This window comes from Oreochromis aureus, linkage group 3 (assembly GCF_013358895.1).
Source record: "Oreochromis aureus strain Israel breed Guangdong linkage group 3, ZZ_aureus, whole genome shotgun sequence".
NCBI lineage: Eukaryota > Metazoa > Chordata > Actinopteri > Cichliformes > Cichlidae > Oreochromis > Oreochromis aureus.
This window is the reverse complement of record NC_052944.1, coordinates 118,813,380-118,839,330: the sequence shown is the minus strand read 5'-3', so window position 1 is coordinate 118,839,330 and position 25,951 is coordinate 118,813,380. Positions and strand designations below refer to the sequence as shown.

At 41.8% G+C, this 25,951-nt stretch overlaps 1 long non-coding RNA gene across 1 annotated transcript; it reads left to right on the top strand.

Moving 5' to 3' along the window:
• The first annotated feature begins 14,014 nt into the window (after positions 1-14,014).
• On the top strand, positions 14,015-25,376 carry LOC120433212. The gene is made up of 3 exons (XR_005608401.1): positions 14,015-14,149; positions 14,724-14,897; positions 25,319-25,376. It is a non-coding gene; the product is annotated as an uncharacterized LOC120433212 (long non-coding RNA).
• Positions 25,377-25,951: the final 575 nt, after the last annotated feature.

Here is a 25,951-nt window from a genome sequence, read left to right as displayed (position 1 = left end):
CTGAAGTTCAGTTCATCTGACACTCGGACTGGCGGCTGCCTCGGGTCTCTCCTCCTCCCCTTCCCTCATCCACCTGCTGGCCTCTGTGGAAGCTCCGCCATAGCCACCACCAAACAACTGAGTTATTTTTACACATCGGCCAGCATCTGGCCAAACCACCACCTCTCATTGTTCATGCCGTTACAAAAAAATAAATAAATAAGTCATCAGCCCACCGGGCAAATGCCCGGTATGCTCGATGGCCAGTCCAGCTATGTTAAACTGTTAATCTTTAGCCGAAAAATTGTTTTCTGCGGTGCCGTCTTTCGTGCTTGGCTCTCCTACCTTTGCTAACATGATGCTCATAGCGCAGAAGCCGATGCTGCATTCACTTACACTCGGATATCTGAGCTTCACTGTGAAAACGTAATCGTACATTTGATATTTCATTGAATTTTATTGTTTTAGCTTCGGGGTGGCACCTGGGGTGGCCAGTCTGGTTGGGGGGGGTGGCCTGGCTGGACACGCCACAGTTTATGCCAGTGTTGAATTTGTGGATGGGATTTGTTTCCTTAATATAGTTTTAGCTATTTTTAAAAGGCTTGTATATACTAAGTTTAGCAATGCTAAATAACTGTTGGTGCTTTATGCTTTTTATAGTAAGGCCCAGTAATACTTACAAATGTTTGTTGGTCATAAATAAATGTTGACATGTTTTAAACTTTACAACAAGGTTCTCTTTTGTGTCCATAAATGTTTAGTAGTCATTAATAAATGGTGTTATGCTTTACACTTTACAATAAGGTTCCCATTTGGCATTTATAGATGTTCATTAGTCATTAATAAATGGGATTATCCATTACACTTTACAATACGGCTCCCATCTGGCATTTATAAATGTTTATAATTCATTATTAAATGGTGTTATGCTTGACACTTTACAACATAGCTTCGATATATAGTTGTGGATATTTATAATGCAGTTATAAAGTACAATTTTTATATGCTAAAAAATATGTTTACAAATGCTGATTGTGTTTACGAGATAAACTATTTATTAGCCATCTATAAGGGGAGTCTTATTGTAAAGTGGTACCTACTTATCTAATTACTGTATCTGAAAAATAACTTAATTACTCAATAAGTAATTTAACGAAATACTTCTTAAAATCCCTATAAACCTTGAGTGAACAAACAATAGAAATTAAACTCTTTAAATAATAAATAATTTAAAGAGTTTAATCCACAATGTAGGCTGCAATCATTTATTTAAGCTCACCTTCAGACGCTTTCTGTGCTGCTGAAGTAAAATCAAGTTTTGCCTGCTTAGCCTGAGTTACTGCCGTGTTATCCATGGATGATGAACAAGGATCACTCAGAAGTGTTCGTCTATGCTCTCGTGTCAGGCGCTTCAGTAGATTACTTGTGCTATTAACTGCAGCAGATAGTTTTTTCTCCGAAGGACATAGCTGACATATTACTGTAATGTTCTTGTCTGCTTGTTTCAGAAAAGTGAAGAGACGGGAATATGTCCATGTAATGAAACAGCCACACGCTTCAGCCGAGTCCGACATTTACCGCTTTAGAATTTGACTATGCAGCAAACTGCCGCGAAATGACGTGCAGCTGCGCTACAGCGATGTTAAAGTGGCAGAGTTTACTTTTACCTTTAAAAGATAAATTATTGAAATTAAATAATGATATTCAGCGAGTTTAATGTATCGGATCCATATCTGTAGTTTCAGGTGCTGCACATCTCGTTTCTTCACACCATAGACAATTGCCTTCAGATGATCCCAAAGATAAAAGTCTAAGGGGGTCAGATCGGGAGACCTTGGGGGCCATTCAACTGGCCCACGATGACCAATCCACTTTCCAGGAAACTGTTCATCTAGGAATGCTTGGACCTGGCACCCATAATGTGGTGGTGCACCATCTTGCTTAAAAAACTCAGGGAACGTCCCAGCTTCAGTGCGCAAAGAGGGAAACACATCATCATGTAGCAATTTCAAATATCCAGTGGCCTTGAGATTTCCGTTGATGAAGAATGGACCCACTATCGTTGTACCCCATATACCACACCAAACCATCACTTTTGTTGTTCCAACAGTCTTGGAGGGATCCATCCAATGTGGGTTAGTGTCACACATATAGTGGTGGTTTTGTTTGTTAACTCCACCATTCACATAAAAGTTTGCCTCATCATTGAACAAAATCTTCTGCGTGAACTGAGGGTCCTGTTCCAATTTTTGTTTTGCCCATTCTGCAAATTCTGTCTGCCGATCTGGGTCATCCTCATTGAGATGCTGCAGTAGCTGGAGTTTGCAAGTGTGCCATTTGTGAGTAGCTAATATCCGCCAAAGGGATGTTCGACTAATGCCACTCTCCAGTGACATGCGGCAAGTGCTACGCTGTGGGCTCTTGCTGAATGAAGCTAGGACAGCCACTGATGTTTTGTCATTAGTGACAGTTGTCTTTGGTCCACATTTTGGCAAATCCAACAATGAACTAGTTTCACGAAACTTAGCGAGCAGTTTGCTGACTGTAGCATGGGAAGTGGATGGTCTCATAGGGTGTCTTGCATTGAAATCTGCTGCAATGACCTGGTTACTGCGTTCACCAGATATCAACAGAATTTCGATCCGCTCCTCACATGTTAACCTCTTCGACGTATCAATGGCTGTGAACAAAGACAAACCTGTAAATAACTCATGAAAGAATAAAGTTACGTTGAAACCAAGCACACCATTGTTTTTCTTGTGATATTACCAATAAGTTTGATGTGTCACATGGCCCTCCTCCTATTGAAAAAACAAACGTTGTATCCAAGATGTCCGACTTCTAAATGGCCACCATGGTCACCACCCATCTTGAGGAGTACATCTTCAATAACAGAGTCTGAAGATCAGATGTTGTTGCTGCTCTGACTCAGACCCAATCTAAGCAGTCAGACAACATATTTGTAAAGTTAACACATCAACACACACAGAGCTGAGCCCCTCCCACCTGTCCTGCTACAGGTGGAGTCCCGCCTCCTTCCAGGAAGCAGCTCACCTGTGTGTCCGTGTTTAGTGTCCAGCTGTGGAGTGGAGCTTGTTGTTGGTGTGTGTGAAGAAACTGTAAGTTTGCTTTGTTTCCTCCTTTAACAGTTAAAGACAGGCTTGAGTGATTTTTTTTATATTCCTGGAGAAAGTGGAGTTTGTAAATTATTCTTCTTGTATCTGCCGTTTAGAAAAATCTGTGTAGTCCTCTGCTTAAAACTACTGCCTCATAATAGGGGATAGCTCAGTAGGAAGAGTGGTGGTTCCGTGATCCAAGATCAGGGGTTCAAATCCATTGAAAGGCTACCCTGAGGTACCCCTGAGCAAGGTACTGTCCCTACACACTGCTCCCCGGTGTGGCTGCTCACTGCTTCACTGAGTGAAAGGGTCTAATGCAGAGAGAATAGTTTCCCCATGGGGATCTATGAAGTATCCATTATTATTATCATAAACTATTGGCTCTGGTCCAACAAACTCTTCACTCCAAACAAAGAGAGGACGTGGAACAGGTTTTACATTTTTACTCAACAGAAGTTCCTAGTAAACAAGCAGCTGCCTGAAGGCAACAGTTTGAACAGTCACTGAATCACTGAAACTAGGATCTGTGACTTTTCTCTGTTGTAAATAAATTAGAGATGGACCAATCCGATATTACGTATCGGTATCGGTCCAATACTGACGTAAATTACTGGATCGGATATCGGCGAGAAATTAAAAAATGTAATCCGATCCATTAAATATTTTTTTTTAAAAACACCTCACAAAACTTGCGACACGGCGTAACTCGGCTCATAACCGTAGCACGTTGGAGCAGTGTGGTCACGTGATAGAGCGGCTGTGTGTATTTGTAGCCTCGCTAGCAAACCAGCATTTCATCTCCGAGGAAGTTATCCCAGAGGGAAGTAAAGCAAATGTGTAAGTTCATCTCTGAATGGTTGTAAAGCATTCCCACGTTAAGCTTAACAACCGATATATGGAGCGTCTGCCTCTTCTCTCTCCCTCCGTCTCCTGCTGCTACTTTAGTCATGAAACTGCTTAATAATCAGCTGATCGGCTTTTCTGTCGCGAGTCGGTCTCTCTTCTTTGTTTTTGGCCCACTTTGCACCACAAGGAGGAAAACAGCAGCTGAACAACAGCAGCACGTTTAAGCTTGATAAGCTGTTGTTAGAATTTATTTAATATTACTTTCTACACCAGGATCCTTTTCTACGTAGCTGACGGCTGATAACTGTGCAGGGGCGGATCTAGCAAAGTGTAGCCAGGGGGCCGATAGGGCATGAACAGGGAAAAGGGGGGCACAAAGACTTTTCTTTCTTATTCTCATTTAAAATGTCTAGCTTTTAATAAATAAGTAAATATGTGAATCTTACACCCAAAGTTTTAATCTTGTGTAAAATGTATAGAAGTCCATTACTGTATATAGTAACTATTAAGTCTAATTTACCCTAGTAAGCTATACTACTTTTTCCTTTGGGAAGGTACCATCTGTGCATTCTGCAATTCTGTAGAAGAAAGGTGTTGAATCTATTTATTTTTTCTTGAAAAATAATTTATTTATGTGCATTTTTTCACCCTGCATCAAATTAAAGTACTAAAGTGCTAAGTACTCTTTAAAATACCAGAATAGGGAGGATGGAGCAGGTTTAAGTTTATTAGATTGATCAGTGTTGCTGAACTATGAAATATTTTGGGTGCAGTGTATTTTTTACATACAGGTATAACAGAATAGCTTTAGTGTTATTGTTTATTTAAACTTGAGTATGAACTTATACAAAAAGCAGCAAGATATTAAAAAACAGTTTTATTGATTAAAAAAACACTATATCGGATTCATATCGGTATCGGCAGATATCCAAATTTATGATATCGGTATCGGTATCGGACTTAAAAAAGTGGTATCGTGCCATCTCTAAAATAAATATGATTACCTTATTTGTACAGATGTTATTCAGTCTGTATTTCAGTGTGAAACAGAAAAAAATGATCTAAGTCACTTTAGGGAATGTGAGTCCAAATAGACTATTAAAAGTGCAGAAGAACAACAGATGAACAAGATTTATTAAAACAGAAAATAAAAGAAATGCAAACAAATCAGTTAGGGATTTTTTTCTTTTGAGTCTCTCTTTGTCTTACATTTATTTCAGAGTAGATCTGGATCTGAACTATAAAAGTTAAATATATTACTGTTGCCTATTTTTTAAATGTCCGATTAACTCAGAGATAGTTGGAACAAGCTCTACTGAATGATCTGCTGTGTAATAACACTGACAGTATGGACTGACATATGCTGTGTAAAAATACAACAACACTGTTATGATTTATTATTATTTCTCCTGGCTTGACTGTAAAAACTAAGTTCGTGGTCTCAATAAAGTTTCTTTGAAAAGAAAACAGATTGAAGCCTTGAAGAAAACTGATGACTGGAAAGTCGTATCATGTGCTGCATTCAGGAGCAACAGTGAACCATCTGAACAGACAGTTGTTTTCCAGAGTTTAGAAACAGTGTAGATCACTTTGAATGCCAGCCAATATATTAATTATCTTATCACCAAATTTATGTTCCTTTTTTACTATCAAATTATATAATTATATATTACAGTTTCTCATGAGAAAAATCACTTTTCAGCTTTATAAAACCTAAAATACACTTAAAATTCCAGCAGGAATCTGCTCAGACAAAAACATTAAGAAATAATATTTAAAATCACGTTAAATCCGATGACAGAAAATCAGAAATAAAAGTGAAGATCTGCCTCCTCCTCCCTCCCACCTGTCCTGCTTCAGTTGGAGTCTTCTTCGCCTTCTTCCAGGAAGCTGCTCACTTGTGTGTCCGTGTTTAGTGTCCAGGTGTGGAGTGGAGCTTGTTGTTGGTGTCTCTGTGATGTTTGGACCAGATGTTCATCTCTTATTTCAGGACAAACTTTGATCACTCTTATATTTGAAGAGAAATCCACGTGGTTATGGATTATTGATTGACTGAATCCACACTGATTAGCAGTCAGTAACTCTGCACTGAAACATTTGTTACTGTGATGAACAGTTAATCAGTATGAAACTTTAGACACTGATCAGTGATCTGACTGAACATTGTTACCAATTAAAGGAAGAACAATCAGATAAAATCAGTTCGTTCTTACGAAGTTGGTTTCCAGGTTTTACTGAAGTCACATAAAAGGGAAAAAAGAAATACAGGTCAGTTTAGAAGAGTTACACAAAGTTATACAAAATTACTGAGAAGAAAATTTAGATTTTCACAAATACTGCAAACATTTACAGCATGATTTCAATCGTGTACCTGATAACAACATCCATATATGGAGGCTATTTGATACATTTAGATAAGTTAAATAGTTGAACTGATCATGTTAAAATGTGTTGGTTGTATTAAATTAAAGACACATTAAGTGTTCAAAGACAGTGGTTTTTCTTTTCCTTTAGAGCAGGTTTACTCATGTACTCTTGTTTACTCATCGCCACACAAGATACAATCAGAAGCTCAAGTAATCAAAAATAAACTGTCATGGCTGGCGGGGCAAGCCGTGTTGAATATAAAGGACCCAAGATGCAGAAACAGCTGTGAAGTGAGTGCGCTTTATTGAAATTGTGACGGTACAAACAGCAGTGGAGATGGCATGTGCAGAACCCAAGATAACCTATACTAGAAAAACTAACAAAACAGAGACACAGGGAGGCTACACAGATGAACCAGCAACAAGCAGGAGAAAACACAGGGCTTATATACTGTTACGAGTTCAAAATATTGGGGATGGATACAAGAGGAAAACCAAAAATAACAACACTGGTCCGGCCGGGTTGAGTCAGACGACGATTTAATGAACACACGTGTGGGAGATGGATACCGTACGCAGACAGCATCAAAATCTCTCTCGAAAAACATACAACAATAGTTTTTTATGAACATCAGGGTATTAGAATGCCCCCTCATGCGTAAAGTAGGTACAATACAATCAATGTTGACAATGTTGACAACTTTTAACACATTGACAGAACATCTTCTTCTTGCCTAGGCCAGATCCTTCCCCATAATCTCCTCACTCCGCTTATCCCCTGGGACAAACCGTCTCTCCTGCGAACACAATCAAACAGCAACAAGGCGTTGCAAACTGTTTTCTAAATATTTGACCCTGGGTTTAACCACTGATTGTGTGTGTGCGCGTGTGTGCCTCGACCTCAACATTCACTAGGGATGGGTATCGAAAACCGGTTCTTGTTGAGAACCGGTTCCCACTGTTTCAATTCCTTGGAATCGTTTGCCATTTTTGCAAACGATTCCCTTATCGATTCCAGTCACCCCGAATGACGTCACCACGTTGCGGAGCGTCGGAGCGTACCTGGCAGGAAATACGGCGTCTAAGTGGCTCAAACCCTTAAAAGTTTGGTTATACTTTACGAGAACAGATGACAACAGGGCAACTTGCAATACTTGCAAAGTAGATACTTCATTTAAGGGAGGAAACTCTACAAATATGCAAAAGCATGTGCTCACAAAACACGCGATGACCTTAAATGAATGTCGTGTTTTTAATTCCGCTCCGGACTCGTGAATCTCAACCCAGCAGCAGCAGCGGTAACATTTGCACGTCCTCTCCCGTTAATGCGGCAGGTAAATAATCAACTAACAGTGCATATTATGTTAGCGCGATCTGGTTTATTACAAAACCTGCCATTACTGTGCGTTTAGGTGACCATGATGAGAGAGACAGACAGAGTCTGGCTGGCGCTCGCTGGCAGTTCTCGCTGCAGTCCACCGGTAGCGTCTCTTTTCAGGCCTGAATGTCACCGAGCAGTGACTAAGTTTGTGGTAAAAACCTTGCAGCCATTTGCCACAGCAGATGGTAAGTGAATGTGTTTAATTGTAGGCAGGGACATTACTGGATATTCTTGTGTAATTGCTACAGAATAATTTATGTTATACTTTGTTATTGCTACAGAAGATTATTTATTTTATTATTTTACATTTACATTTATTTCCTGGGGACCCTGTGACACCCCACTGAAGAGCCATAGGCTGGTTCTCTTAAGATCTCACTGTTGGGTTTGTAAGGCCATGTTACTCCTAAATTTCTATCTTGTTCAAAGAGAAGATATAAAACAAAATTCTAAGCTAATCGACCGAAACATAACCACAAAAAACAAAGAATCTGAACCACTCAGTCCAAATACAAGGGCATAAGAGTCCGAGACCCTGTTTCAGGAGGGCGACCATGATCTCAGCAGAAAAGGAGTTCATGGCGAAGCCGTTCAGGTGGCCGACCAGGGGGTCGAGGGCACAACAGTCCGTAGTTGAAAAGTTCAGGGGGCCGACCCGGAGGCCGACAGCACAGGAGTTCATGACCGAAGAGTTCACGTGGCCGTGGAAAGTGGCAGTGGTGAAGCGAGCATGGCTGACCACACTTGGATGACGTGGCAGGCGGCTGGCGGCACGGACGAGACCTGTCGGGTGGCTTGGCTGGTGGTCGAAGGTGGTGTGGATGTGGACGAGGATCCTTGGATGGTTTGGTGGGTTTCTGTGGACGGGCTGTCTTGAAAGGCCCCGGACACAGCCATGCTGGACGTGGCTTGGGCGAGACTAGACCAGGCGTGGCGACGACCTCTGGCTTGGGCGAGACCAGACCAGGCGCGGCGGCTGCAGGTGGTGGACCAGGTGGTGGCGCTGCAGCAGACGTTGCGGAATGCTGGATGGGCACGGCTGAACCTCCAGCTGGCATGGCAGGACCAGGCGAGGCGTCGTCCTCAGGCTGAGGTATGGCAAGGCCAGCAGGTACGTGGCGTCGACCTCTGGCTGGGTTGTGGCAGGCGAGACGAGCAGGTGCGTGGGACAAGATTAAGTTCACTTTAAATCTGACGACACAAGGTTAAAAATTTAGACTGAAATTCTAATTTTTCCTTGACTGAAAATAACCGGCATCTTAAAAAAAATATTTTTATGAATATGATGGGCAGCACGGTGGTATGGTGGTTAGCACTGTTGCCGCACAGCAAGAAGGTCCTGAGTTCAATTCCACCATCAGGCCGGGGTCTATCTGTGTGGAGTTTGCATGTTCTCCCCGTGTTTGCGTCGGTTCCCTCCGGGTGCTTCCTCCCACCATCCAAAGACATGCAGCTTGTGGGGATAGGTTAATTGGATAATCCAAATTGCCACTTGGTGTGAATGTGCGAGTGAATGTGAATGTGAGTGTGAATGCTTGTCTGTCCCTGTGTGTTGGCCCTGCGACAGACTGGCGACCTGTCCAGGGTGTACCCCGCCTCTCGCCCTATGACAGCTGGGATAGGCTCCAGTGCCCCCCGCGACCCTGAAAAGGATAAGCGGAAGCGAATGGATGGATGTATGATGTGAGACAGAGGAGAGACCTTCTGTCAAAGCGCCCCAGGGTGGCTGTGGCTACAATGTAGCTTGCCATCATCAGTGTGTGAATGTGTGGATGACTGGATGTGCGCTTTTGGGTCCTTAGGGACCAGTAAAGCGCTATACAAATACAGGCCATTTACCATGTACCATTCTTGTGTTCTCCTTTCTTGGCTTCCCCTCAATAAGCAGTTCCCCTTATGAAATCAGTCTTTCTGTATCTAATGGCTGCTTTTGTGTGGCTTTGTGTGGCTCCTTATCTTGAAATCTGAGTCTGTTTGGCACTCCACAGCTGATGGCAGCTTCCACTGCCTCACACTGCTGTCTGACTGCATTCAGCTGACACCAATGAAGCAGGAAAGAAGCAGCTGATATTTGGACAGCACACATGATGGAAAGGAGGATTTCAGTTGATGTGCACATGAATGATTAGTGTTTCCTCTGCAGGTGAAGGTAGAAAGTGTGTGTGAGCTGAATTGAGCAGCATGGATCAGTGTGAGGACAGAGAGGAGGGAGCCCTCCTCTAAAAAGCACTCTGTGTGGGGAACATGAGAGCCAGACCAAAGCTCAGAGGTGAGATGACCATCTCTAACTGTCCATGACTCTTCTCCATGTCACAGCTCAGCACTCACATCACTGCTCCATCATTATTCACAGGAACCCACCTGGACCTCCACCCAGCTCTGTGTCCTTAAAGAGTGACGGGTCTAAAGATATGCCTGTTGGTTTTAAATCCGAGCCTCTGTCTGCTGCAGAGAGGTGAGCTGTTAGTAACATGAACTCATTGAATTAACTGCTTGATGTTGTTCTGCAGCGCAAACACGTCATTCCCTCAATCCCATTTAAACTGTCTCCTAAAAACAAGCCTTTGGTTCCTAAACAACTAAAAATCCACTTCAGCAAAAAGGAAGTGAAAAATGAATAAATATATTTTTTAGCATGAGCTAAAGCAGAAAGTTATGTCATTCTTTGAGTACACTGAATATTTAGTTGTTCATATTTTTAATAGCTATTTTTTAAACATTATTTATACAAAACAAATATCACTGTTATCAGAGTTTGGATGTTTAGAGTGATTGGAGTTGCAATGTTGTTAATGTTCAGATAGGGATAGAAATATTACAAAAACAAGAGAATGTGAAGAAAAGAGAACTGAAACAATGTCTTTGTGTCAAATATGCTACCATCAGAGCTACAGACATTATCAAGTGGGATTTTCTGTTTTATTTATTTAATTTAAAAAAATGTGTTTTTTTGAGTGTAAAGGAACAGCAAGTTGCGTTTCACATTGCAATGTTTTGTTGTATTATTCTGACTCCTCATGGTTCCTCCACAGAGTGGACCAGCAGAGCTCAGAGGTTCCCAGTGGTCAGTCTGCTCAGCAGCATCAAACACAGCTGGACTCCATATTTATGGTCTGTACATGTACAACAACTACTTTCTCTACTAAACGGCAAATACATTGCCCATAAATAAATAACTAAATCAAAAAAATCAAAAAATTAATCAGGAAACAGTAAGCTTAAAAAGATGTGTTTTAAGACTACCTAAAATAGAGGAAGAGCACTAATGTTGCAAATGTTCTGTGGGGAAATGTACCAGTGGACACTGGAGGCTAATGTGAGCAGATGGGAAAATAACAGTAGCAGAGGAGGAGGAGCCCAGAGTACAGGATGCGGTGGTGATATGCAGAACATCAGATATGGAGGTAGGAGTTTGTGGAGGCTTTAAAAGTAAGAAGCAGAATCTAAAATCAATATGATAACTCAGAGGAAGCCAGTGAAGTGGTTGAAGGACAGTAGTAATGGTTTCTATGGAGGGCATTCTGGTAATGATTTTGCACCAGCTGAAATCTATGGAGACATTTGTGTGGTAATCTAGAAAGGATAAATTATAATAATCCATATGGAATATAACTAGAGCTTGTACAAGAATGGCAGTACTGTTAGCAGAATGATAACTAATAATATGTAGTTGGAAATATTATGACCAAGTAATATTATTGATAAGTATTTCAAAGTTTAGATCATTATCAAGAGAAACATCTAGGCTATTCAGCTCTGAATAACAGTGTATGTTCAAACAATATATTATATGGATTACCTAGAGCCAGCTGCTGAGTGATCGTAAAAATTAAAGTACTGAAAAGGGGCATAAAAATATTACACTGCACAGTGCAGTGACACTGTGGATGAAAATTTCAGGAGACTGAAAGACACTATTATAGTAGAGAAATGAGATCTAGTTTTCACCTCACCAGATCTGACAAATGTTCCATAATATTTAGCTGGACATATAGCATCCTTATAATTTTGTGTGTTTGATACGTATTCTTATGAACAACATGAGTGATAACTTTTAGTGGCAACATTTAGATTTAAGAGCAATAGATAGATAGATAGCAATTAGATGGAAATTAGATGTGGAAAATGTCCTGAAGAAATGTGGATTTTACCTTTTCCCACTTCTTCATTCATTCAGGTATTATGTATATTGCACCTAGTTAAACTCATTCTCGGAAATGTACCTCATCCTATGTACTTCTTTTCTCTCCTGTGTGAGAAAAGCTCTTGGGTCATTCATAAAATATTCTATTCCAGATACTAGAGGACAAAATCATCGCTTTTGTGAAGAACGAGCTGAAGAATATCAAGAGAGACCTCAGTCCAGATGACCTACAGTGTTTCAAGAGTCAATGTGAGGATGAAGATGTATTACAGAGTGTGGATGAAGAACAGAGAAAAGCATTTGTGACAATTACAGTGGACTTCCTGAAGAAAATGAAGCAGAATAAGTTTGCTGAGCATTTGCTAAGAAGTGAGAATCATTCTCTAAATATTTAGGCTGATAAAACATTCAAAAATGTCTCAAGAAGTAGAAAAAAAATACATTCACATGCAATTGATAAATCCTTGAGTGTGTGTGTGTTTGGGTGTGTGTGTGTGTGTCCTTCAGGAAACTGCAATAGGAACTTCCAGTTGCATCAACATGAATTTAAATCTGCTCTGAAGAAGAAGTTCCAGTGTGTGTTTGAGGGCATCGCTAAAGCAGGAAACCCAACCCTTCTGAATCAGATCTACACAGAGCTCTACATCACAGAGGGAGGGACTGCAGAGGTCAATGATGAACATGAGGTCAGACAGATTGAAACAGCATCCAGGAAACCAGATAGTCTAGAAGCAATAATCACAAAAGAAGACATCTTTAAAGCCCCACCTGGAAGAGATGAACCAATCAGAACAGTGCTGACAAAGGGAGTGGCTGGCATTGGGAAAACAGTCTTAACACAGAAATACACCTTGGACTGGGCTGAAGACAAAGCCAACCAGGACATCCAGTTCATATTTCCATTCACTTTCAGAGAGCTGAATGTGCTGAAAGAGGAAAAGTTCAGCTTGGTGGAACTTGTTCATCACTTCTTTACTGAAACCAAAGAAGCAGGAATCTGCAGCTTTGAAGACTTCCAGGTTGTGTTCATCTTTGATGGTCTGGATGAGTGTCGACTTCCTCTGGACTTCCACAAAACTACAATCCTAACTGACCCTAGAAAGTCCACCTCAGTGGATGTGCTGCTGATAAACCTCATCAGGGGGAACCTGCTTCCCTCTGCTCTCCTCTGGCTAACCACACGACCTGCAGCAGCCAATCAGATCCCCCCAAAATGTGTTGACATGGTGACAGAAGTCAGAGGGTTCACTGACCCACAGAAGGAGGAGTACTTCAGGAAGAGATTCAGAGATAAAAAGCAGATCAGCAGGATCATCTCCCACATCAGGACATCACGAAGCCTCCACATCATGTGCCACATCCCAGTCTTCTGCTGGATCACTGCTACAGTTCTGGAGGATGTGCTGGAAACCAGAGAGGGAGGACAGCTGCCCAAGACCCTGACTGAGATGTACATCCACTTCCTGGTGGTTCAGGTTAAAGTGAAGAAGGTCAAGTATGATGGAGGAGCTGAGACGGATCCACACTGGAGTCCAGACAGCAGGAAGATGATGGAGTCTCTGGGAAAACTGGCTTTTGATCAGCTGCAGAAACGAAACCTGATCTTCTATGAATCAGACCTGACAGAGTGTGGCATCGATATCAGAGCAGCCTCAGTGTACTCAGGAGTGTTCACACAGATCTTTAAAGAGGAGAGAGGACTGTACCAGGACAAGGTGTTCTGCTTCATCCATCTGAGTGTTCAGGAGTTTCTGGCTGCTCTTCATGTCCATCTGACCTTCATCAACTCTGGAGTCAATCTGCTGGAAGAACAACAAACGACCTCCAAGGAGTCTGAAACAGGAGCATCTGCAGAGGAACACTTCTACCAGAGTGCTGTGGACAAGGCCTTACAGAGCCAAAATGGACACCTGGACTTGTTCCTCCGCTTCCTCCTGGGTCTTTCACTGCAGACCAATCAAAATCTCTTACAAGGCCTTCTGACACAGGAAGAAAGTAGCTCACAGACCAATCAGGAAACAGTCCAGTACATCAAGAACAAGCTCAGTGAGAATCTGTCTGCAGAGAAAAGCATCAATCTGTTCCACTGTCTGAATGAACTGAATGATCGTTCTCTAGTGGAGGAGATCCAACAGTCCCTGAGATCAGGACGTCTCTCCACAGATAAACTGTCTCCTGCTCAGTGGTCATCTCTGGTCTTCATCTTACTCACATCAGAAAAAGATCTGGATGTGTTCGACCTGAAGAAATATTCTGCTTCAGAGGAGGCTCTTCTAAAGCTGCTGCCAGTGGTGAAAGCCTCTAACAAAGCCCTGTATGTATGCATCTCTGCACACTTTTATTGCTTAAATATTTATGTTTTGTACAGTTTACCGCAGCAGAAATCTTAGGATTTCTAAAACATTAGTGGATGTAACCCTTATCAAAGTGGACCCACAGCTCTTTTTTTTTAACTCTTCAAAAACTAATATAAATAAAAAGGAAATAATAAAAATCCCTGAAAGGAGTTAAAGCAGTTTGTTTCCAACAGAGGATGACGGGTAGCTGCATCATGGTTCAGTACGTGATAATTAAGGACTATTTTTAACTCTATCTACCAACAACAATCAGAGATATTTTATTTGGAAAGTATGAATGCCTGCTTCAGTGGGTACTGATCTATAATCACTTAAAATGATAGCTCCCTGCTTGCAACAGATACAGAGGTGTGACTGTGCTGTTTCAAACCAAGTTTTATGTTATTTCTTTTTTTTTTTTCTATGCTTGCATTACAAGTTGTATTCTTATTTATGAGGCAGCCATGGTATTATTTGTTATTCTTGTCCTAAGTTGACATTAGTAATTAATTCATTCAAAATTAATTTGATCACAAATATAATTGATTTCAGACTGTCTGGCTGTAACCTCTCAGAGAGAAGCTGTGAAGCTCTGCGCTCAGTTCTCATTTCTAAGTGTTTTAGTCTGGGAGAACTGGACCTGAGTAACAATGACCTGCAAGACTCAGGAGTAAAACTTCTATCTGCTGGACTGAAGAGTCCAAACTCTTCACTGAAATCTCTCAGGTGAGGATTAATTTTTTTTTTCATTAATTTAAAGAATTGGTCTGGATTATACTATCGACCAAACAAAAGCATTGTTCAATTTGTCCTTTTGTTAATATTTAGGTGTATTAGTTTCTGAATTATACAAATTTTATTTATTGATTTCCATATCCATTTAAAAAAACATTGAGCATGAACATTTGTGTATAGTGTGCTTTTTGACCACTAGTGTGCTGAGTGATTTCAGATATTTTGGATTTATAACATATCATTTTCTTTTCATTGCTACAAACTGTTTCATACAGGATTGCAGCAAAAGTACTTCAAACCTTTTTTTTTTTTTTACAGCAGCACAGAGGTTGTCAGGTCCTGATTTTGATTCCAACACTGGGTCATTTCTGTGTGGAGTTTGATTGTTCTGCTCGTGTTTGTGTGGGTTCTCTACTGATACTTCGACTTCCTCCCACAGTCCAAAGACATGCAGTTAGTGGGATTAGGTTAATTGGTCGTTGTAGATTTCCCACAGGTGTGAATGTGAGTGCGAATGGTTGTTTGTCTCTATCTGTTAGCCCTGTGACAGGCCCATTTTTAAGCAGATACCCAGGGGTTTATCTTTCCAAAGAAATTTGGAAATATGCGAATCCAGAGATCTGAACCAGTCTTGTGATGTTTACTCGGGATCATTAAAATAAATTTTTTTGTTTTGGCAAGACCATCATTATTGCTGTGACCCATGAGTGATATGGGTAGAGATTTCCATCTTTCTTTCTTTTTTTTTATGCCTGTCCCGTTTGGTTCTTTTGCCATCAAAATTATTGTCTAAAGGCAAAGAAAGATGTCCCAACAGATTTACTTTACCAAATGGACCATCCCAGCCTCGCCGAAATGGTCCATTTGATTCACCTTTTGTTGTTTATTTTATTTTCACTTGCTAAATACGGGACAGACTTGACTGGGGAAAAGAAAGGGGAGAAAGAAAGAGGGAAAGAAAAACGGCAGGGAAGAGGGACGGGGATAAAGGGCAAAAAAAAACAACAAAAAAAAGACAGACAAAAAAAAATTACATTTATCAATCACCTGGATCACCTGTTGAGAAAGAAAAAAGGGGAAACAAGCAAAAACAGAGAGCAATATAATGAATAACATCATTGCGATGATCTATGTGAATATAACAGTGAATACTAAATATTAAATATTATTGTGCAGCACGTAACATCGACAGTGCACAGTGTGCTTTGAGGTAGCAGCCAAAAAGGGTGTTGTTTGTGTGTGTGAGCACCCTTGTGCACACCTGTGAGCATGAGCACGCTTGTATTTAACAGGTTCCTTCATGTAATGATCTGCTAGAGCAGTGGTTCTTAACCTTGTTGGAGGTACCGAACCCCATCAGCTTCATATGCGCATTCACCGAACCCCTCTTTAGTGAAAAGTATTTTTTTTTCCAAATTCAAGCCATAGATATGTTTTTTACTAGTGCACAAAATGAGCCGTGCATGAACATCACCTTGTTCAAAGAACAAAACCAACACAATGCATGAACTTACAACAAATTACATACCTGTAAATTAGTGTGACTTCTGCTGTTGCCTTTGAGAGACCAGTTCAGATATGCGTGGCTTCACCTTGGCAAGTGCCAGTGTCATTTTCACAGAAAAGTCTGTTCCTTTTCTTCGGTTTTATGTCCAGCATCGTCGAAAAGGATTGCTCGCAAATATATGTTGTAACAAATGGTATAAAAAAATCCAGGGCTTTCTTAGCAATAATTGGTTACTTGTCCATTTGTCGACACCAAAACGTTGAGAGTGTTGTTGTTCTGAAGAGTTGCTGTTGAACCTGGCTCTGCTGAATTTCAATGATTATGTCAAGGTATTCATCATTGACATCTGCTGTCTCAACAGCAAACGTGAACGGCTGTCTCACCCATGCTGGATATGACTCTCTTGTAGGGAAATATCTGTCGAGAGACTTTGCAAGCTCATCTAAGTGCGTTGCAATTGTTTGCTTCAGTTCCGTGGATACAGAAATATCTCTGATTCCAGACACATCTTCGACCTTACTTACACAGTTGTCCAGAAGGGGGAAGTTTTTGAAGTTGTTGTTCTCTGTTCGTCGTTTCCATAACATTAGCTTTTTTTGAAAAGCCTTCAGGTGTTTTTCCTCTTCTATGATATTGACTCCACCACCCTGCATCTGCTGATTGAGATGACTGAGAGCTGCGAATATATCAGGCATGTACGCTAAAATGAGAATGAACTCAGGATTTTTGAAGCAATCTGCATGACAGTGTTGGTGCTCTTGCAAAAACAGGGCTAATTCCACACACATGGCAAAAACACGATTCAGCACCTGTCCCCGGGATAACCACCGAACATTAGAATGGTACAGAAGTACAGGGTGGGCCATTTATATGGATACACCGTAATAAAATGGGAATGGTTGGTGATATTAAAGTCCTGTTTGTGGCACATTAGTATATGTGAGGGGGAAAACTCCTCAAGATGGGTGCTGACCATGGTGGCCATTTAGAAGTCGGTCATCTTGGATACAACTTTTGTTTTTTCAATAGGAAGAGGGCCATGTGACACATCAAACCTATTGGTAATGTCACAAGAAAAACAATGGTGTGCTTGGTTTCAACATAACTTTATTCTTTCATGAGTTATTTACAAGTTTCTGACCACTTATAAAATGTGTTCAATGTGCTGCCCATTGTGTTGAATTGTCAATGCAACCCTCTTCTCCCACTCTTCACACACTGATAGCAACACCGCAGGATACTGGATGCCAGCACAGGCATCCAGTATCCGTAGTTTCAGGTGCTGCACATCTCGTTTCTTCACACCATAGACAATTGCCTTCAGATGACCCCAAAGATAAAAGTCTAAGGGGTCAGATCGGAGACCTTGGGGCCATTCAACTGGCCCACGACGACCAATCCACTTTCCAGGAAACTGTTCATCTAGGAATGCTCGGACCTGGCACCCATAATGTGGTGGTGCACCATCTTGCTGGAAAAACTCAGGGAACGTGCCAGCTTCAGTGCATAAAGAGGGAAACACATCATCATGTAGCAATTTCAAATATCCAGTGGCCTTGAGGTTTCCATTGATGAAGAATGGACCCACTATCGTTGTACCCCATATACCACCATCAAACCATCACTTTTGTTGTTCCAACAGTCTTGGAGGATCCATCCAATGTGGGTTAGTGTCAGACCAACAGCGGTGGTTTTGTTTGTTAACTTCACCATTCACATAAAAGTTTGCCTCATCACTGAACAAAATCTTCTGCGTGAACTGAGGGTCCTGTTCCAATTTTTGTTTTGCCCATTCTGCAAATTCTGTGCGCCGATCTGGGTCATCTTCGTTGAGATGCTGCAGTAGCTGGAGTTTGTAAGGGTGCCATTTGTGAGTAGCTAATATCCGCCGAAGGGATGTTCGACTAATGCCACTCTCCAGTGACATGCGGCGAGTGCTACGCTGTGGGCTCTTGCTGAATGACGCTAGGACAGCCACTGATGTTTCTTCATTAGTGACAGTTTTCTTGCGTCCACATTTTGGCAAATCCAACAATGAACTAGTTTCACGAAACTTAGCAAGCAGTTTGCTAACTGTAGCATGGGAGATGGATGGTCTCGTAGGGTGTCTTGCATTGAAATCTGCTGCAATGACCCGGTCACTGCGTTCACCAGATATCAACAGAATTTCGATCCGCTCCTCACGTGTTAACCTCTTCAACATGTCAATGGCTGTGAACAAAGAGAAACTTGTAAATAACTCATGAAAGAATAAAGTTACGTTGAAACCAAGCACACCATTGTTTTTCTTGTGACATTACCAATAAGTTTGATGTGTCACATGACCCTCTTCCTATTGAAAAAACAAAAGTTGTATCCAAGATGGCCGACTTCTAAATGGCCACCATGGTCAGCACCCATCTTGAGGAGTTTGCCCCCTCACATATACTAATGTGCTACAAACAGGACTTTAATATCACCAACCATTCCCATTTTATTACGGTGTATCCATATAAATGGCCCACCCTGTACTTCGAATTCAGAGTCCATTTCTTTACACAGCTCACTGAAGATGCGGTGCCTCAGAGCACTATTTCGCACATAGTTCACACATTCCACACATTCCACCACACTTTTTAATACTTCTGCCATTTTTGGAGGCAAGGTTTTTGTTGCCAATGCATGCCTGTGCAAAATACAATGAGTCACAATGATGTGTGGTGCATCGGCTTTTACTAGCGCACCAAAACCAGAGTACAGAGTACCATCCGTACAAACTGCAGAAACCATGTCCCACGAAAGATTGTTGTTTCTGAAGAAGTTATCCACAAGTTTCTTCACATCAGCTGCCTTAATTGTTGTTGTAAGAGGCTTACAAAATAAAAAAATCTTCTTTTATCATGTCATCTTTCACATAGCGCACAAAAACAGTAAACTGGCTCAGAGTAGCAACGTCTGCGCTCTCATCGAGCTGAAGGCTGAATTTTGCCGGGCTTGAAATCAGATCGGCGACTACTTGAGCCAAGATGTCTTTACTCATGTCTTCTATTCTGTCGCTGATGGTGTCATTTGAAAGAGGAATTTGTGATAATTTACCTTCGGCCGCTGTTCCGAGTATCAGATTTGCCATCTTTAACGCGGCTGGTTTCACAAGTGTTTCACCAATGGTGTGTGGCTTGCCCTGCTTTGCGATCAGGTAAGTAACTTCGTACGATGCTGTGAGGATCGGTTTGTTAACGGGTACAAATCCAAGAGAAAGGCAGAGTGGGCCTTTAATCGAATCTGTCTCTCTTCACCTTGAATTCAGCAAGTGTTCTGTTCTTGTATTCCCCGTCTCCATGCAATTCAAGAAGTGTTCCTTTAGTTTTGCCGGTGCGAGACTAGAGTTGCTCAACTTGGCGTTGCAAATCATGCAGATAGGACGCTCACTCCCATCACGTTCCGTGATACATGTGAATGCATATTGTACATATTCATCCGACCACTTTCTTCTTTTGCCCGACATAGTTAGTATGGATTAAAATGTTTTAAAAAATCACACGAAGTACTACCACGACATTCACATGTTGACTACTGTGCGCGCTACATTCCCTGCAACCCTGATTGGCATGATCATCTGCAGCCAGTGATGGCCAGAAGGGGGTGTGTCATCACAAATTTACACGATAATTCGGGTGTGTCTGGACCTCTGCGACCTCCGCGGTGGAGGCTCTGCCGAACCCCTGAGACTGACTCACCGAATCCCTAGCGTTTGGTCGAACCCAGGTTAAGAAACACTGTGCTAGAGGGTGTGGGGAGCCATAGCCCCGTCCTCCAGGGCATGAAGCAGATATGGAGGAGATCAAGGCTCCAGACATCCAGAGGCCCTTAGAACACAAGAAACCAAGGAAGACTAACGGAGGGGCACTATCCCAGAAAGAGCTGAGGAGAGTCCCAGATGAGAGGTCACTCGGCAGCCACGGAGGAGAAGCCAGGGGGGGTTGCAGTTACGTGCCCGTGAGCTCCACCGGCAGCCAGCTGTGCCAGAGTGACCGAGCCCCAGGCTGAGAGGTCGAGGGCACCCCACCCCTGAAGTGGCCCGAGCGAACCCCGGGCTCCAGGCCCCGACAAGCAGCCACCAGGAGTGAGCCGGTGCGTACCTGGACACCCATCCCCGGACACAAAGTACCACCGGTACCACCGATGTCTGAGGGTGTCTGCCACTGGCAGGGGAAGTGGTGGGGGGAGATAGGCCTCCATACCTTGGAGGGCCTGAGATGTCCCTAGAGACGTGGCGTCTGATACCCGACCTGACATATAGACACAGACAAACAGGCACACACAGATACAAACATCCATTCACACCCTCATGCTCTCATATGCAATTACTCAACACTCACCCAACGTGGAGACAGACAAATAGACACTGTACACACAATCACCCTCCTCAAGCATACTCCAAATCCCAGGTCTAGGTACCCTTGCCCCTGGAGGGGGAAACTGCACCCAGACCCTGGTAGTGTTACCCTTTTCCCTGGGGTGGAAAGAAGCAGACCACCCCGACTCGGCAGCAGCAGGGAGGCCCCACAATCCAGACCCCAATCGGATGGCCAACTCCTCCTCCCAGCCCCCCCAGAGATTTCCGTCTAGCCTGATCGCCTTCTACTGTCTTTTAGAGTGGGATTTGGTATAATTTAGTTAAATCTGCAAGCTTAGGGGAGACATTTATACCTAAATATTTAATATTTTCAGATTGCAGTGGGGTAGAAGAAGAGTTATGGAAGGAGCAATTAATCATAAGAACTGTTGATTTTGACCAATTAATTGAATAATCTGAAACTCCTGAAAAAGAGTTCATTAGTGTAACTGCCTCAGAAAGATTTGTTTGTGAGTTTTAGAGAAAAATCAACACATCATCCGCATGAAGACTGATCTTATGTTTTACATTCTTGCATTTTATGTCCTTAATTACTGTAGCCTGTCTAATTGCTACTGCCAATGGTCCGATAAAAATTGCAGGAGTGATACTATAAACCCAGAAAAATGAAAGGAAGGTATACTATGACATTACAGCAAAGGCTAAAAGGAAGTACAAACCTTGGTTTCTCCAAATTATACTTTTATCTTGTCCCATAATTCAAAACTATTTACTTCAATCAACAAAACGTTTCAGTTTGATTCCTTTTCTGTATTATGTAGGTTTTTACAAAGTATGTTTATATATGGGAGTTTGATTTATTCATGTTAACCCTTACACCCTGGTGAAATTGATTGTTTCAGGCTGAGTACAAGATGAGACTTTTCGACATCTCCTCATCCATTCCTGACTTCCTCCAATTAAAAATTAAAAAATATATAACTCATACAAAAATAACTTTGGAAACCTAAATAAATAAACGACATGGCAGTGGCAATTTTATTTCTATAGCACATTTCATTACATGTAAACTTCATGTTTTTAAAAAAGGAAATAAAAACATGTCCTGTATGTTGGCAAAATCTTAGAGCAGTGGAAAAAAATCTACAACACCTGTCAATTGAAAGAATGGATATAAGGTTTTGGGTCTGTTTTTCAACTCATTAAGATACATTCAGTAACACAAATCAATATCTATTTGCCTCAGATACACGCTGATATGGAAAAGAAAATGGATAGATAAATAGAGAAAAAAATTACAACTTTCTCAAAGATGTTTCATTATGGTAGAGAAGCTTTAATAACATGTGTTCTGTAGTCTTTGGCCGAAAGTGGTGATTTGGGGTACAGACTAGTGGGGTGTAGTGATGTGTCAGTTGCGAACGAAATGGCTCTTAGAGCCTGCTCTTTGACGTGAACGACGCGAGCCGGCTCCTTATCACGAGCCGTGTTTTTTTTTCTTTTTCTCACTCTCTCTCTCTCTAACTTTTTTTCCGCTTCACTCTGCACGCGAGCCTCGTGCTTTGTGCTGTGAAGAGGGAGGAGGGGCGGTAGTTACACTCACAGTAGCACAGGAACAGAGCTGGAGGGAGAGAGGGAGAGAGAGAGAGAAAGAGAGCCAAGGACAACAATGTCACATTAGAAAGGTATAGTAATTACCCACAACTATTTTCAGTTGCGGATGATAAAGGATTCAGAAAGTTTATTGATGCAGGCCCATATGACAGAGAATGTGCATCTTCTTTCTGTTTTCATATTTTAATTTATATTTAATTGTGTTGTGGTTTGCAGTGTTTTGTGTTGTTTCACTTTAAATTTGTTTAAAAGGAAAAAGCTGAAAATTTAAATAGTTAAAAGTCGACATGTACATAGTTGGTTTTTGTATTATATGTGTCAGGCTCAGGAGAGACTCAAAGGCAGACCGTCTCAAAAGGTTCACAATTTATTAACAACTGACACCAGGTGCGAATATATACAAGTGGGGGGGAGGTCACGGGAAGGAGGGTCTCCAGGGACACAGGCACAGGGAAGGAACACACGGGCTATGTACAATCTCTCCCGGACGCTCAGGCTAGCTCGTACTCCGGCTTTAGCTCACCAAATGGCGATCCTCAGGCTGGCGAGAAGTCTGACACAGGAAAGGAGAACAGGTAAGCAGCGGCACAAGTGAAACTCAGAGAAAGCTTGATTTGTAATGACACTAACGAGTGTTACACAATAATCCAGCAACGAGGCGCCTCCAGCCACCTCCTTAAGTACCGAGCCAGAGAGAGCGCTGATCACAGGAGATTGTTTGCAGGTGCTGGAGCCAGGGGCAGGAGCTCACAGAGAACTCTGCCCCGGTGGTGCACAGAGCACGAGAGGGAAGAGAGAAGGGACAAAAGAGGCAAAAACACTTGTAGCCAGACCGGGCTAGCCGGGGAGGCACAGGGCCATGACAATATGATTTATTTATTACATTTTATGTGGAGTGAATAAATAAAAGTATATTTATGGTGGTCCCTAGAGACGTACAAACACGTACAAACTCTAAAACACGTAAAAACTCCAAAATACGTAAATAAATACACAAACAATACACATATGCTTACAATTGTGTAATTTAAGTGATTTAGGTAGCTCTGTTTTGGAAGTTCAGTTAAAGCTAGAAATGTGTTTTGCAGTTTGTACGTGCTTTTTGGAGTTTGTACGTGCTTTGTCTCTAGGGGCCACCACATATATTTATATATAAACATATATAAATAAAACCACTTTTTTGACATTAGTAATTCCTTTTGTGCATAATTTTATATTATTGTTAATAATAAATTAATTAAAGCAACAAAACAACCTGAAGAGCCGGTTCGGAGCCGAAAGAGCCGGCTCTTTTTAGTGAGCCGAGCCGAAGGAGCCGGTTCTCTAAAAAGAGCTGCAAATCCCATCACTAGTGGGATGTTCTCATACCCCACTAGCCTGGTTCAAACCCTACCTTTCTGACCGCACTCAGTTCATCAGATTAAAGTCCTTCACCTCTCAGCCTTTTCCTCAGTCTACTGGGGTGCCCCAGGGATCTGTCCTTGGGCCCCTCCTTTTCATTAATTACCTTCTCCCACTTGGACACAATATAATATTCAGTTTCACTGTTATGACGACGACTCCCAGCTTTACCTCTCCACCAAACCCGACTCTAATCTCACTCCACCCTCCCTCCCCCTCTGCTTAACTGAGGGGCTTCAGCCGCTCTGCCCCCCGACTTTGGAATTCCTTAGCCCCAGACCTCAGAAACATCACTTCATTCCTTCTTTAAGTCCAACCTCAAAACCCACCTGTTTAAAATTGCCTACTGTTATGAAACAGTTTCAACCCGGTTCTTTTTATTCCTCCGGCATCCAGAGATGGCACCAGACTCAGTAGTCATTTTCACAAAAACCTTTATTCACCTTCAGTTAAGCATGCATCTTCTAGAAGGGGAGATGTGCCAGGCCGGTGTTCCTCTGCAGATCTCCACTTCTTTGTGTGTTAAAACCAGTTTTATAGAAGTGACCCCAACATAAAACCCCCATGGTGTATTGCAAACTCTGTTTGTGTATGTGTGCGCGAGCATGTGACTGCCTGTGTGCGCGTACCCATGTGTCTATGTGAGTGCACGTGAGTGAGTGTGCGTGTGGGTGCGTCAAAACAGTTAAAGCACTGTGTGCGTGTCTCTGTATCTGTGACTTCCTGCCTTTCATAAAAGTAATCTCCTCTCACCCAAGCTACAACAATTTCCTTTAGAAAACATACAAAACAGAGTTAACATATTACATACATACAGGGGTATGTATGTACAGGGGTATGTATGTACATACACAGATGTATGTACATCATACATCTATGATGTATGACATCATACATCATAGATGTATGATGTATATGTATATGATGTATGATGTATATGGTCTCCTCTGCCACCTTTCGCTCAGGCGGTAGAGCAGATCAACTACTGTTTGGAAGGTTGGTGGTTCGATTCCTGCCCCAGGCTACATGCCAAATATCCTTGGACAAGATACTAACCCAATGTTGCCCTCCGATGCATCAATCGGAGTGTGAATGCGTATTAGTTGCACTTGAGTTTAGAAGTGCTTGTGGGTGTGAATGGGTGAATGAGGCATGTTGTATAGACTGCTTTGAGTACTCCGGGAGAGTAGAAATGCGCTATATAAGAATCAGTCCATTTACCATTACAAACGCTGTGATCCCCACTCTGCATCCACTGGGCCATTGGCCTCTTCATGTCTTACATCACAAATCCTTCCCTATGCCTCTGATCTACTGCTGGACCCTCTCATCTAAGCAAATTTAACACATCATATTGTAATAATTGTTTTCTTGTACTCACACTACTCCTAATAACCTATCCCTGATCTTAAACTTTCTATCTGCTACTCTTATTATTGTGTATATTTTGTGTTTTTTTATGCCTGTTTTTATTTGCTGTACAGTGTCCTTGTTGTTTTAAAAGGTAATTTTAAATAAATTGTATTATTATTATTCATTTTCTTTTGTCTGCAGTCTGTCAGGCTGTCTGATCACAGAGGAAGGCTGTACTTCTCTGGCCTCAGCTCTGAGCTCCAACCCCTCCTATATGAGAGAGCTGGACCTGAGCTACAATCATCCAGGTGACTCACGAATGAAGCTGCTGTCGGCTGGACTGAAGGATCCAGGCTGGAGACTGGACACTCTCAGGTATGGAGAGAATGTCTGATAGAGGAAGAAGAGCCGGAAACATTTTCTTTCTATAATTTAATTCTTCAATTCCTGTTTCCTTCATGCACATATGACATAAACAATCAGACACAGGAATTTTCTATGTATTGCGCTTCATATACACCTTTTCATACAGCTCTCTACATTTAATCATGAGGTGTTATTAATGTGTTTCTCAGCATCTTTTGATCTGTTTTCCTCCCCTGACCCTAACTGGTTGTGCCCTTTTCTGGATCTGCCAGAGGATTCTTCCTATTAAAATGAAGATTGTATCTTTCGTCTTTCTTCCCCATTGTTGCCAAAGTGCTTCCTTATAGCGGGTAATATGATTATTTGGGGTGTTTACTAGAGATAGCACGATACCACTTTTTTTTTATGTCCAATACTGATATCATAAATTTGGATATCTGTTGATATCGATATGAATCCGATATAGTG